This window comes from Mirounga angustirostris, unplaced genomic scaffold (assembly GCF_029215605.1).
Source record: "Mirounga angustirostris isolate CCGP_5_RB_7025 unplaced genomic scaffold, mMirAng1.0.hap1 SCAF_11, whole genome shotgun sequence".
In the NCBI taxonomy this organism is placed as follows: Eukaryota; Metazoa; Chordata; class Mammalia; order Carnivora; family Phocidae; genus Mirounga; species Mirounga angustirostris.
In genome coordinates, this window is record NW_026991719.1 from 14684514 (window position 1) to 14697011 (window position 12498).

Genomic DNA, 12498 nt, shown 5'->3' on the forward strand with positions numbered 1-12498 from the left:
GAGATCATGACCTGAGCTGAAACCAAGAGTCGGACGCTTAACCAACTAAGCCACCCAGGCTCCCCAAGGGGTTTGCCTTTATTTTGTTTATTTTAATTAATTTATTTCTTATTCTAAGTAGTATCCAGGCCCAACTTAAAGCTTAAACTCTCGGCCCTAAGATCAAGAGTTACCTGATCTACCAACTGAGCCAGCCAGGTGCCCCAAGGGGTTTGCCTTTAAAAAGAGGACTGACACTTCTACTGAAACAGTAAAGAAGGAAGAAAGGGGTAGGTGTGGAAAAGGAGAAAGTCGGTCTTATCTGATGACCTGATGTCAGTAGAGGGGAGGACATGAGCTGGGGATAAGGGAGGTAAGTAGAACTGGGCACTTGAAGCAAAAGGGAAGCTTTTGAGGAGATGTCTTTTTCTTTTCTTTTTTAAAAGTAAGCTCTACACCCAGTGTGGGGCTTGAATTCATGACCCTGAGATCAAGGGTCACATGCTCTGCCACCTGAGCCAGCCAGGTGCCCCTTGAAGAGATGTGTTAGTGTTGGAGACAAAGAGATAAATTAGAAGGCTACACGATAGCACTGAACACCCAGTTGAAGTTGGACAATTTAAACTTGTAAATCATTACTGTTCTGTGACGTCCTCTAGAACAAGTCAGTAGAAAATGAGATGGTTTGGGGCTCCTGGGTGGCTGTTGGTTAAGCATCCAACTATTGATTTCAACTCAGGTGATGATCTCAGGGTCATGGGATCGAGCCCCACGTGGAGCCCCTCATTGGACTCCATGCTCAGTGGAAAGTCTGCTTCTCTCTCTCTCCTTCTCCCTCTGGCCCTGCCCCAGCTTGTGCATTCTCCCTCTCTGTCTGAAATAAATAAATATATCTTTTTTTAAAAAAAGGTAAGATGGTTAGAAAGATTCAGCAAAAGGGTGCCTGGCTAGCTCAGTTGGTGGAGTATGTAACTCTTGGTCTTGGGGTTGTGGGTTTAAGCCCCACGTTGGGTATAGAGATTACTTAAAAATAAAATCTTTTTTTTTCTCCCCTTCTTTTTTTTTTTTAAAGTAGGCTCCGGAGCCTAACGCAGGGCTTGAACTCATGACTCTAAGATCAAGACCTGAGCTGAGTTGGACGCTCAACCAACTGAGCCACCCAGGTGCCCCCCACATAGAATCTTAAAAAAAAGAGAAGAAAGAAAGAAAGAAAGAAAGAAAGAAAGAAAGAAAGAAAGAAAGAAAGAAAGAAAGAAAGAAAGAAAGAAAGAAAGAAAAGAAAAGAAAAGAAAAGAAAAGAAAAGAAAAGAAAAGAAAAGAAAAGAAAAAGGAAAAGAAAGAAAGAAAGAAAAAGAAAGAAAGATTGACTGATTCAGCAAGGAACTTTGGAACAACAAACTTGGCAGAGGTCAACATGAGGCTTAGGTATCAGCAAAGAATGCACTAAGGCGGTTAACTGGGTAATCAGGCCTGGGAGAGAGTTAGGATCATTAATGGATTTGGGCAAAGTGGTGGAGTTTGAAAATTAGACAGTAAATAACTGGGTGGAGGTTGTGGAAGGGAGAAGCTGACCAGGTGAGAGTCAAGGAGCTAGCATTCCAAGTGCGACATCTTTTTTTTTTTTTAAAGATTTTATTCATTTGAGACACAGAGATACAGAGGGAGAGAAAGCATCAGCAGGGAGAGAGGCAGAGGGAGAGGGAGAAGCAGGCTCCCCGCTGAGCCAGGAGCCCGACGTGGGCCTCGATCCCAGGACTCTGGGATCATGACCTGAGCCGAAGGCAGATGCTTAACCATCTGAGCCACCCAAGCGCCCCTCCAAGTGTGACATCTTGAGGTAGTGTGTGACCTCTGAGCTATTCAGGCTTCACCTGGGCTGGGGACGTCGCTAACTCTGGTATCACTGGAGGCCTGCGATGCAGCCAGAATGGAGGGAAACGGTGGTTTTTGTTGATGCGTTCACATAGATATTGATTTCACAAATGCCTGCCTTGCAATCATCATGGGCTGACTTTATAATAATGTCAGCTAACACTTACTTGGCACTTACTGCATGCCAGGCATTGCTCTAAATCCTTCACACGTGCTAATTTGCTTAATCCTCTCAACAACTCCCAGAGAGTAAGTATGATTAGTATTCCCTATTTTGTAGGTGAGTAAACTGAGGCATGAAATGCTTAAGAAACTTGCCCAAGGTCAGCTGGGAAGTGGCTGAACCAGAATTTGAAATTAAGCCAGAGTCTATTCTCTTAACCACTCCACTGCTTTTATAGAGATGGTTACCTTAGAGCAACCACAGAGATGGTCCTGGATCCCTCTCACTTGTCCCTGACCGGCTTTTCATCTCAGCTCAGTCTCCCTCTGATTCATAACTCTCAGCTTTCAAGACAATCTAGATCCTGTCTCTGGCCTTTGGAACAAATGTCTGTATTTGATCTTTCCAGTGGAGTCTCCAGTGACTCTGACTACATTTGTCCCTCTGGCTCTCCATAACCCGTGTTGCTCTAAACAGGAACCTGGGCCAGGTCCCAGACTCTCTAAACCTGTTTGCCCCCCTCGTACCCAGCCTCCCAAGGCCCCACAGTTTACCTTCCACCTCAGTCTGGCTAAATTTCCAGTGAACTGTATCCACTCCCGCCCCCAGCCCCGTCATATGTTGAAGTTACCACAGTACTTCAGAATGTGACCTTATTTGGAAATAGGGTCATTGCAGATAGAATTAGGTAAGATGAGATCATGGTGGAGTATGGTGGGCCCCAAATCCAATATGACTAATGTCTTTATAAAAGGGAAATTTGGACACAGGGAGAAGGCCATGTGAAAATGAAGGCAAAGATTGGGGTGATGCATCTACAAACTAAGGAAAGCCAAAGATAGCCAGCAACCCACCAGAAGCTAGGGAAGAGGTATGGAACAGATTCTCCTTCACAGCTCTCAGAAAGAACCAACCTGAGATCAGAAGATTCTCAGATTTCTAGCCTCTAGAGCTGTCAGATGATAAACTTCTCTTGTTTAAGCCTCTCAGTTTATGGTACTCTGTTGTGGCCACGCTAGGAAGTACAGTGGGGGAGGATCTACCTCTCTTGAAGGGATACAGTGTTGTAACTACATGCACTGACCACTGGGTCTCATGAGAAGTGGTGTGAGCATTTCTGCGATGAGAAGAGGCAGGAGTGAGGGGACATGAAGTACACTGAAGCCCAGTTATAGGGACCAGGTGGCTGTGGCAGAGAGAGCCAGGTCTTGGGCACCTGGCTGGCTCAGTCGGTAGAGCATGTGACTCTTGATCTCGGGGTCATGAGTTCAAGCCCCACATCGGGCATAGAGCTTACTTAAAAAAAATTTTGTGGGGCGCCTGGGTGGCTCAGTTGGTTGAGCGACTGCCTTCGGCTCAGGTCATGATCCTGGAGTCCCGGGATCGAGTCCCGCATCGGGCTCCCTGCTCGGCAGGGAGCCTGCTTCTGCTCTGACCCTCCCCCCTCTCATGTGCTCTCTCTCTCTCATTCTCTCTGTCTCAAATAAATAAATAAAATCTTTAAAAAAATTTTTTTTGAAGTGGAGAATGAGGGATTGAAATAATCCATGGGGGGGGGGGGTGCCTGGGTGGCTCAGTCAGTTAAATGTCTGCCTTCGGCTCAGGTGGTGATCTCCTGTCCTGGGATCCAGCCCTGTGTCAGGCTCCCGGCTCAGCGGGAAGTCTGCTTCTCCCTCTCCCCCTCTGCTCATGCTCTCTCTCTCACTATCTCTCTCTCTCTTGCTCTTTCTCAAATAAATAAATAAAATCTTAAAAAAAAGAAAGAATCCATGGTATTTGCATGATGGGAGAGAGATTGCAAATGATAGGGAGGAGAAAACTGGATTATAAGTATTGTGAGGTTGCAAATTGGGCCCGACTTGTCATGTTCTCAGGGACTCCGGTGAAGTTTAGTTACTTTTGGAGGCCGGGCTGTGCTGCTTTGAACGTCACTCAGGGTGTCGACTGGATTATGCGGGGTGCTGACTTTTATGTGAGTTATAAAAGAAGCAAAGTGCAGAAAACTGGAAAGAAGGTGTGAGGTCAGGGTTTTTTGCTCATGATTTGCACATTTTTATGACTTAGGTATTTGAGTAACAGACGCCACTGCAACTGGATGCTTTTAACAGACAAAATGCAAAGAAAAAAAAAAGGAAGAAATTAAACATTAAATACAGATAGGATTTCCCAAATGGTGTCAGCCTGGCACCACTGCTCCCTCCAATTGTTTAACTATGACTAATTCTTTTCCCTAATTTGACATATTTAATCTGAAATAGAGGCAAAGAAACCTTTCGGTTGCTGAGTTAATACAGGCCTGCTTGCTGCCATTTCAGCGGCTGTCACATTATGGTAATAAAGCCTGACACTTTCTTTTTAGGTTTATTTATTTTTCAGTTATCTCCACACCCAACCTGGGGCTCGAACTTAGGGCCCTGAGATCAAGAGTCGCATGCTCCACTGACTGGGCCAGTCAGGTGCCCCCAAACCTGATACTTTCTGAGCTGTAACTAATCTGAGGAAGGTGAAATTATGAGGAAAGCAAGACCTAGGGGTGCCCGGGTGGCTCAGTCGGTTAAGCATCTGACTCTTGGTTTCGGCTCAGGTCATGATCTCACGGTCCTGGGATCGAGCCCCACCTCAGGCTCCACACTCAGTGGGGAGTGCTTGAAGATTTCTCTCCCTCTGCCTCTTCCCCAGCTCACACTCCCTCTCTCTCTGTCAAATAAATGAACAAATCTTTAAAAGACATGGACGAAAGGCAGACTTAAAGAGGTGAAGTCGCTTGTCCAGCTGGTAAGTTGCAGCAAATTTCTATAGACCGGGAGAATGTACAAGGAAGGAAAGCTGTGTGCTGGAACTTAATGAATGAATGAAAAAATGTAATTCATATTATCTAAACTTGCAAGGGTTATAACCTTCGCTTAATGCTTGGTATATATAAATGTGTGTGTGTGTGTGGAAGAGAAGGAGGAGGAAAGGCTTCAACTCACAAAGAGGTTTTCTCCCAAAGTTTATGTATTTATTTTTTCTTTTTTTAAGATTTTATTTATTTATTTATTTTTTAAAGGTTTTATTTATTTGACAGAGAGAGACACAGCGAGAGAGGGAACACCAGCAGGGGGAGTGGGAGAGGGAGAAACAGGCTTCCTGCGGAGCAGGGAGCCCAATGTGGGGCTCGATCCCAGGACCCCAGGATCATGACCCGAACCAAAGGCAGACGCTTAACGACTGAGCCAGCCAGGCACCCCTTTTTTAAGATTTTATTTATTTATTTGTCAGAGAGAGAGAGCACGAGCAGGGTGAGTGGCAGGCAGAGGAAGAGGGAGAAGCAGACTCTCCGCTGAGCAGGGAGCCCAACGCCGGACTCGATCCCAGGACCCTGAGATCATGACCTAAGCTGAAGGCAGATGCTTAACTGACTGAGCCATCCAGGCGCCCCTAACTGTGTGTTTTTTTAAGTAGGTGTTCTTCCCAGAACTACTTTTGAAAAGCAGAGGATAGGAGAATACACAGGGTACTGAATCTGGGATGATGTGGAGCCTGGAAAAAGGAGCAGAAAAGGGAGGTTGGGGCCCCTAACACGAATACAATTCCTTGATCTTACCTTGTGTAAGTGCATTCATTATAGATAAAGTTTCCAAAGGGGACTGAGATATTGCAACCATTTAATTGATGTGTTGCTGTAGGTACCCTTTTGCTTGGAAGCCAGTAAACAGACAACAAGACACATTGAAATCTATCCACAAAGTCTTGAAGTTTTATCTTTTACACTAGTGAAATTGATTAGTTAGAAAATAAACTTTGGTTTTGTTTTTATCTGGTTAGGCTATGCAATGTTTTCAGGAGTTGATTGCCTTGCTTATAAATCAGTAAAGTAACAGCCTTTTCTTTCTTTTCTCACAATTCCTTTTTGATTATGTCTGTGTTTATTAGCAGTTTGGAGGAGAAATAATAAGGAAAATATAGCTTATGATGATTGGCTGCTGCACTTATGTATCCCCACTGTGATAAGTACAGTGTTTCCTATATCACAGGCTCTCATTAATCTTTGTTGGATGGATGAACTCAAGCCAACCTGGCCATTTGCTAGCAATTTTCATGAAAAAAAAGGTTTCATATGTGAGAGACTAACAAAATTGGTTTAAGTGAAATAGTTGGATTATTGATAGATGTCAGTTGGTTGCAATCTCTGCCTGCAGTCGCTGCATAACAGACTACCCCCAGATGCAGTGGCTTCTGATCATTTATTTTGATTATCAGTCTCAATTTGAGCAGGGCTTGGTGTGGCCTGGTTGTCTCCATTATAGGCAGAATCAACTGGGTGGCTCTTCTAGGGCTGGAGGATACACTTCCAAAGGTGACCCACTCACATACATGGTAAGCTGAAACTGGGTGTTAGTTCCTCTCCATCTCAGTAGGGTGGCTTGGGCTTTCTCACAACAGTGTAGCTGGATAAAAACAATGAGCTCCCCAAAAGAACCACGCAGAAGCTGTATTGCCTTTTGTAACCTGGCCTTGGAAATCACACAATGTCCTTTTCATCACAATTACAAGCCAGCTAAGATTCGAGGGGAAGGGACAGACACCCCCACTTGTCTATGGGAAGAGTGTCAAAGTCACATTGTAAGAAGAACACGTGGGATGAGAGGTATTGTTGCAGCCATCTTTGGAAATTACAGTTTGCCATAGCAATTATTTATGATCTTTCTTCATACCTCCAATTTCCCACATTTAAAGATTTTTTTTCTATTTGTCTTTTTTTTTTGGGGGGGGGGGTTTAGAGTAATCTCTACACCCAGTTTAGGGCTCAAACCCACAACCCCGAGATCAAGAATTGCGCACTCTACCAACTGAGCCAGCCAGGTGCCCCTCTATTTGTCTTCATGATCTTTTTTTCCAACTGCCTCTTCTAGACTTGGTAGCTATAATATCTCAGAAGCTAACATTCTTTTTTTTTTAATTTTTATTTTAAGTAAGGTCTACTCCCAGCATGGGGCTTGAACTCACAACCCTGAGGTCAAGAGTCACATGCTCTACCAACTGAGCCAGCCAGGCACCCCTCAGTAGCTAACATTCTTTAAAATAACTTATGCATGGAAGATTGTTTTTCTGGTACACTGAAGGTATATGCCAGGGCGCCTGGGTGGCTCAGTTGGTTAAGCGACTGCCTTAGGCTCAGGTCATGATCCTGGAGTCCCGGGATCAAGTCCTGCATCGGGCTCCCTGCTCGGCAGGAAGTCTGCTTCTCCCTCTGACCTTCCCCCCTCTCATGTGCTCTCTCTCTCTCTCTCTCTCACTCTCTCAAATAAATGAATAAATAAAATCTTAAAAAAAAAAGGAAGGTATATGCTGAACAACATTCTAAGATAGGGGTGTATCCAGCTAGGTTTATTCTTCCATATAATTCTTACCTCTGTCTGGTTTGGAGAAGAGACTAACACACGGGTAGGCATAGTCCTAAATATAAGAAATAAAATAAATGAGAAGATATATAGATATAGATATAGATATGTTTTTTTGTTTTTTTGCCTGGGGCAGCTTTAAGTCAATTTGGGGGAGGTTCTGTGGTACAGGTGATGGGTGGATTCAGCTGAAAATCCTACAGACATGTAGAATAATAAGTGGTCTCTATTTTGGGGTTATCATGGCAATGCAAGTTAATGATTTATGTGTGTGTGTGTGTGTATGTGTTTGTAACTGATCCTAATTAAGCTGGAATACTAAGGCTGGTTAGCAGTGATTTGGTCATAACTTTGAGTGAAATCTTGAACTTGAAATCATAAAGCAACATACATATTTCTATCAAAGTAGCATTTTCCCTGACATTTTTAAAAAAGATTTTATTTATTTTAGAGAGTGAGAGAGAGAGCAAGGAGGGAGAGGGGCAGAGGGAGAGGTACAAGCAGACTCTGTGCCCAGCACGGAGCCCGACTTGGGGTTTGATCCCAGGACCCTGAGATCATGACCTGAGCCAAAACCAAGAGTCAGACACTTAACCGAATGAGGCACCCAGGCGCCCCTTCCCTGACATTTTTATCAAAATGTTCAAAATACTAAAAGTTGGAAGAATTACACAGTGAACATCCACATATCCATCACCCATATTCTACAATTAGCATTTCAATTGCTTCATCTCATATCTATCTATGCATCCATCCCTCTATTCCTCCACAAATCCATCTTTTTTTAATACATTACAAAGTAATTTACAGTCATCAGCAGACATATTTTGAGTTTTGGTTAAAAATGTGGACAATTTTCTTATTTCAATCTATCTTGTATTTGACAAATATGTAAAATCAGGTGGACTTGATCTTTTGTCACTGTATTAAAAATGAAATCTATGAGAATTTAGAGAGAAGTTGCTGGAGAAACAAACTGTAAAGATTGTGCTCTGTGATGCATATTATTTAATGTGCTTCAGATCATAGCTTTGCCTTTGCTTGAGAATGTAATCAAAACGTATGCATTTTGAACTGGATAATTGAGTCCCTTGATAGTGAAAAGGCTATCATTTTTCGTTGTACCTTTTCATTTCCTTAAGCATGTTGGAAACCATATTGGATTTATGTCTGTAAAGCTGGTCAAGAATTTCTTTTAGAGAAATGAAATCAAGACTTGAGACAATTGTATAGGTAGATCAGGTTCACTCTACAGTGTCTACACTTTTTTATTCCAACCTGCCTCCTCCAAATGGTATAACCTCAATTTACCTAGCCACTTTTGTGTTCATCCTTCTTTGTTCTTCAGGTAGCTGTCTAAATCCTTAATTTTCCTCTATTGTGTATCAACATGGCTCAAAATGATGTAGGAACTCATTGATCCGTTCACTGATCTCATTGAGCAAAATTTTTTTTTTTTAAGATTTTATTTATTTATTTGACAGAGAGAGAGAGATCACAAGTAGGCAGACAGGCAGGCAGAGGGAGAGGGAGAAGCAGGCTCCCTGCTGAGCAAGGAGCCCAATGTGAGGCTCAATCCCAGGACCCTGGGATCATGACCTGAGCCAAAGGCAGATGCTTAACCATCTGAGCCACCCAGGCGTCCCTGAGCAAATGCTTTTTAAGCATCAGGTCCTGTCTTAGGCACTGGCAAAACAAAAATGAATAAGACATAATGTTTATTTTCAATGCAAAGCCATTAATATGGTACATTGAGCAATATAGGTGACAAAACTGGATAACTGAGGCCTGTTGGAAGATTTTTCCACTTTTCCAAAGACAGTAGCTATTGCTCTTGACCCAATCTCTGCTTTATGTCATGTAGATACCAAATAAAATTATATACAGAAGACCAATGTTTGATAATGACTCATTATTGTATTAGAACATTTTATTTTTTTTTTATTTTTTATTTTTTATTTTTTTAAAGATTTTATTTATTTATTCATGAGAGATAGAGAGAGAGAGAGGCAGAGGCAGAGGGAGAAGCAGGCTCCCCGCAGAGCAGGGAGCCCGATGCGGGACTCGATCCCAGGACCCTGGGATCATGACCTGAGCTGAAGGCAGACGCTTAACCGACTGAGCCACCCAGGCGTCCCTGTATTAGAACATTTTAAGAGAGTGAGAATTGTTTTATGGATTTGAGAAGAAGCAAGGTCAATATGTTTTCTACTGTGTGTGTTTTTATATAACCAGCCCAGAATTCCAAGGTATCTTATAAGAAGTCTGTAAAATTGCATTGAATCAGGTCTGATATTAAAGCTAGGAAAAGAAAGGCACAACCATTTTATTACTTTTTAATACTTAGACTCTATGAACTCATTTGCTTTCTTTACAAATTAAATGCCGTGTGTGTGTTTTTAATTTTTCCATTTTTAATTAAAAATTTGAGATAAATAATATATACTGTATATTACATCTTAGTCTATCTGCATATATTCAAGGAAGGGGCATCATTTGCAGTCATTTTATTTTATTTTTAAAGATTTTATTTATTTGGGAGAGAGAGCAAGTGAGAGAGAGCACGAGCGTGGGGAAGGGGCAGATTCCCCGCTGAGCAGGGAGCCCGATGCGGGGCTCGATCCCAGGACCCTAGGATCATGACCTGAGCCGAAGGCAGAAGCTTAACCAACTAAGCCACCCAGGCACTCCGCGGTCATTTTAAACTTTCAAAACTTTTTGAGGGAAGGATATTAGTAAGGTGCTTATCAAGTCGCCTCACATTTGAGCTAAGCAAGTAAGCAAAGGACGAAAATGAGGTGGACAACAGTGCTGCCTCCCTTGCATACCTTATGCACATCCTTATCATTCAATTCCCATGATAAGATAGTAACTTTGCCTTGATGCCTTTGAAAGTCAGGAAAAGTTTTTCCTGCAGAGCTGCTGTGGGAGTAAACGAGATAGTGTAAGGAAAGTTCCTGGCACATAGCACCATTACGTAAATGGTTTCTACTGCTTAGAGGGTAGAGCTTAGTGGTTAAGGATTAGGCTTCTGGAGTCAGATGTCTGGTCTGCATATTGGTTCCACTGCTTACTGACTGAGGAAGCTTGGTCAAGTTACTAAAACCATGTCTAAAAATGGAGATAGGTTCCACTTGCGTGAGTTACCCATTGCTGTGTAACAAATTACCCTAACACTTAGTGGCTTAAAACAAGAAACATTTGTTATCTCATAGTTTCTGTGGGTTGGGAATTCAGGAGTGGCTTAGCTGGCTGGTTCTGGCTCAGGATCTCTCGAGGTTGCTGTTACCTGAAGGCTTGACTGGGGCTGGAGGAACTGCTTTCAGAATGGCACACTCACATGGCTATTGGCAGTTTCTTGCTGGCTGTTAATGGAAGGCTTATGTTCCTCACCCTATGCTCTCTCCATACGGAGTCTTGAGAGTGTCCCCACAACATGTGGGGCTTTCCCCATAGCGAGTGATCCAAGAGAACAAGGAAGAAGCTGCAAAACCTTTTTTGACCTGGTCTCAGGTCATGACTCTCTATGACCATCACTTCTGCCATATTTTATTTGTTAGGCGTGAATAAGTGCAGTCCACACACAAAGGGAGGGGAATTTAGCTTTACGTTTTGAGAGGGGGGAGTAGGGGGACAAGTTTGTGAGGATATCTTAAAACTACTACATGACTTCACATGGATATTGTGAAGATTAAATGAGATAATCCATGTAAAATGCTCAGCACAATGCCCGGCAAAAAGTAAGCACTCAATTAATGTTGATTTTCTTTTCTTTTTCTTTCTTTCTTTCTTTCTTTCTTTCTTTCTTTCTTTCTTTCTTTCTTTCTTTCTTTCTTTCTTTCATTCTTTCGAGAGACGGAGAGAGAGTGGGCAAGCCAGGGGGCAGGGGGAGAGAGAGAATCCCAAGCAGGCTCCACACTCAGCATGGAGCCCAACATGGGGCTCAATCCCACAACCCCAAGATCATGACCCAAGTTGAAATCAAGAGTTGGATGCTCAACTAACTGAGCCATCCAGGTGCCCCTGATTAATATTATTTCTAAAGGAAGATGAAGAGACTGTTGTTTAGCTAGGGAAATATGGTTTCATCTGGATTAAGACACTAACATAAGAAAAAAATAATTTATTGATATTTAAAAGTTGTGTAGAATTATGTATGTTTAGCAGAAAGAGGTATCTGAGGCAACAAATGTTTCTGACATACTCTTCTGGCTTTTTTTTTTTTTAAAGATTTTATTTTTTTTATTTATTTGACAGAGAGAGAGAGACAGCTAGAGAGGGAACACAAGCAGGGGGAGTGGGAGAGGGAGAAGCAGGCTCCCGGCCGAGCAGAGAGCCCGATGTGGGGCTCGATCCCAGGACCCTGGGATCATGACCTGAGCCGAAGGCAGACGCTTAACGACTGAGCCACCCAGGCGCCCCTACTCTTCTGGCTTTAAGTCTCTTTCATAATTTTGTGCATTGTGTTGGGGAGGACGGGGAACTAGATGTTGGGAACTGCCTTTATACCTAAAATCATCAAGTTTGGAATGTGTAAAACTATTAAATTATTTAGGATATTCTAGCATCTTTCCATGCTAGATGCTAGAATAGAATAGGATAGAAAGATGCTAGAATAATTCCTCATTGTGTGTCCGAATTCTCACAATTTTCCTGTTGCTATCTATGAAATTAGCTGGCTTACTTCTTACAAAGCCAAAGACAGCACATCTCCATTATCTTTTTTTTTTTTAAGATTTTATTTATTTGACAGAGAGAGACACAGCGAGAGAGGGAACACAAGCAGGGGGAGTGGGAGAGGGAGAAGCAGGCTCCCCGCGGAGCAAGGAGCCCGATGTGGGGCTCGATCCCAGGACCCCGGGATCATGACCTGAGCCGAAGGCAGACGCTTAACGACTGAACCACCCAGGCGCCCCACATCCCCATTATCTTATTAGATATTCCTCTTGAAATGAAAAGACCTTTTTTTAAAGATGTTATTTATTTATTTGACAGAGAGAGACACAGCAAGAGAGGGAACACAAGCGAGGGAGTGGGAGAGGGAGAAGCAGGCCTCCCGCGGAGCAGGGAGCCCGATGTGGGACTCGATCCCAGGACCCT